Source organism: Primulina eburnea, chromosome 8, assembly GCF_022965805.1.
Source record: "Primulina eburnea isolate SZY01 chromosome 8, ASM2296580v1, whole genome shotgun sequence".
NCBI lineage: Eukaryota > Viridiplantae > Streptophyta > Magnoliopsida > Lamiales > Gesneriaceae > Primulina > Primulina eburnea.
Genome location: NC_133108.1, coordinates 14,850,666 through 14,853,181, shown reverse-complemented (window position 1 = coordinate 14,853,181; position 2,516 = coordinate 14,850,666). Strand labels below are relative to the sequence as shown.

The 2,516-nt window shown below is 39.2% G+C and overlaps 1 non-coding gene across 1 annotated transcript; it reads left to right on the top strand.

Annotated features, from left to right (window-relative positions):
- The first annotated feature begins 1,165 nt into the window (after positions 1–1,165).
- LOC140840344 (small nucleolar RNA R71) lies at positions 1,166–1,272 on the top strand. Its single transcript, XR_012119931.1, has one exon. It is a non-coding gene; the product is annotated as a small nucleolar RNA R71 (small nucleolar RNA).
- Positions 1,273–2,516: the final 1,244 nt, after the last annotated feature.

Below are 2,516 nucleotides of genomic sequence, written 5' to 3'. Positions count from 1 at the left end.
ATCAATGTCACCAATAATGCAAGGTATAGAGAAACTTCCTGGATCTTTTTGCTTAGGAGGCATCTTGTTTTGAACTAAAGCGGAGCAATTTTCAGTCAAATTCACTGTCATATGATCTTCTAGCTTCCGCTTATTTGTTAAGATATCTTTCAAGAATTTTGCATAACTTGGCATATTCAATAAAGCATCAGCAAAAGGAATGTTAATATGCAATTTTTTAAATATCTCAAGAAATTTACCAAATTGTGCATCTAATTTAGCTTTCTTCATTGCTGCAGGAAAAGGTGGAGGGATAAAAAGTTTATTATGTGCAATAGGTGTAGATGTAGAGTTAGAAACCTTACCTCCTCGATTTTCCACCTCATCCTCACCGTGCTTGGTCTTTTCCTCATTAGACTCGAGTGCTTTTCCACTACGCAATTCCACAGCCTTCACATGTTCTCTTGGGTTAGTTTCCGTGTTGCTTGGCAAAGCTCCTCGCTCCCTATTTGCAATCAACTTAGCCAATTGTCCAATTTGATTCTCTAACCCCTTTATGGATGCATCTTGGTTATGAAATCTCATCTCTGTTGCAGAAATAAATTTAGTCATCATTTGCTCTAAATTGGACTTCTCCTCCCGAGGCGGTTCTGGCTTGAATCCTTGGTGCATCCCATATGGTGGACCTCTTTGTTGGCGATTTTGGTTGTTTTGACCTCCCCATGAAAAGTTTGGGTGATTCCTCCATCCCGGATTATATGAGTTCGAATAAGGGTCATTTCTAGGACGGTTCTGGAATCCCACTTGTTTTACCGGTGCTCCCTCAGGCACATAGAATGGATTGCCATCTTGGCAATCCTGCACGTGATGCTCACCCCCACACTTATCACAGAAAATTTCTTGCAGACGCATAGCCGACCCACTCATGCTCATCCCATCAATCTTTCTATTCAAAGCCTCTAACTGTGCTGAAACCGCCGACAAATCATTAACTTGATTAACTTCAGCACCTCGTCTCTGCCTATCAGACTGAGGATGATAGCTACTAGCAGCCATCTCCTCCAATAACTCATATCCTTCCTCAGCCGTTTTTCTCAGTAAGTTACCACAGGCAGCAGCATCTATCATAGTACGGTTAGGAGTAAGCAAACCGTAGTAGAAAGTTTGAACAACTAACCCAAGAGGCAGCTCATGGTGTGGACATCTCCTCAACAAGTCCTTGTAGCGCTCCCATGCCTCGTGAAGTGACTCTTGCTCATATTGAGCAAAAGTAGTAATGTCGGCTCTAAGCTTCATAGTTTTCGACGGAGGAAAGTACTTGATCAGGAATGCCTTTGCCATATCCTCCCATGTAGTAATAGAACCTACAGGCAAACAGTTTAACCACAACTTAGCTTTATCTCTCAGTGTAAATGGAAATAAACGCAAACGAACAGCATCATAGACACGCCATTAAACTTAAAAGTATCACAAATTTCAAGAAAGTCAGCTATATGAGAATTAGGGTCGTCAAGTGCACTTCCCCCAAATTGGACAGTGTTCTGAATCATCTGAATGATAGCTGGCTTGATCTCAAACTGATTAGCTCGGATGAATGGTTTTACGATGCTCGGACGTGCTCCATCAAGAGACGGCTGTGCATAATCCATCATCGGTATACGCCTTGGCTCCTCTCTGTGTTGATCGTCTTCCATTCTTTCCTTCGCTCTTTGCTGCTGTAGTCGACGTCTAGCTGTGCGTTCAATCTTGGGGTCAAAAGGCTCAAGCTTAAACTCGAGTGATCTTCGCATGCACCGCAAGAAAAATCTGCAACACAATGAGAGTATCAAATAACAATAAAATAAATAATACTAAAGAATTTAAATGAAAAATAAAAAATTGTGAATCAACAGTCCCTGGCAACGGCGCCAAAAACTTGATCGAGCAAAACTTGCACAGTGAATAGTCCCAAAATTTATTTTATAAATGAAAGCTCGATTTAAATATCGCAAGTGCACGATAGTCAAGTTATAATAAACGTAAGTGAATACGAGTATCGTTCCACAAGGACTGTGTTACACTATTTTTATTTTCAAGTAAAATTTCTTTAGCAACGATAAAATGAGTTGAAGATTAAACTAATGTAAATTAAACAACTAAAATAATTAAAATGCAAAGAAAACGTATTCAAGAAAGCAATGATTAATTTGGATTAAATCAATTGAGAAATGAATTTGTTGGGAATTAGCAGTTCACCTACCACTCGTGTTTAAATAATTACACTCGACTTTTACTCGTGCATTCGACGGAATTCTCTAGACTAATTAATATACTCTGTCGAGCTATATTAATACTAATCATAAACATGCAGTACTCAAGTGTCCTCCATTATTTAACAGTTCAAGATTGCATTACATTCTATGGAATCCACTAGCTTTCATCCGGGTGAACTATCACTATCGACACGTACCCAATTCCGTATATCTACTAAAATTGTAAATCCGTGGTTTATACCATTTGATCCTATTGTTCATTGTTCTATCGAAATCATCAACAAC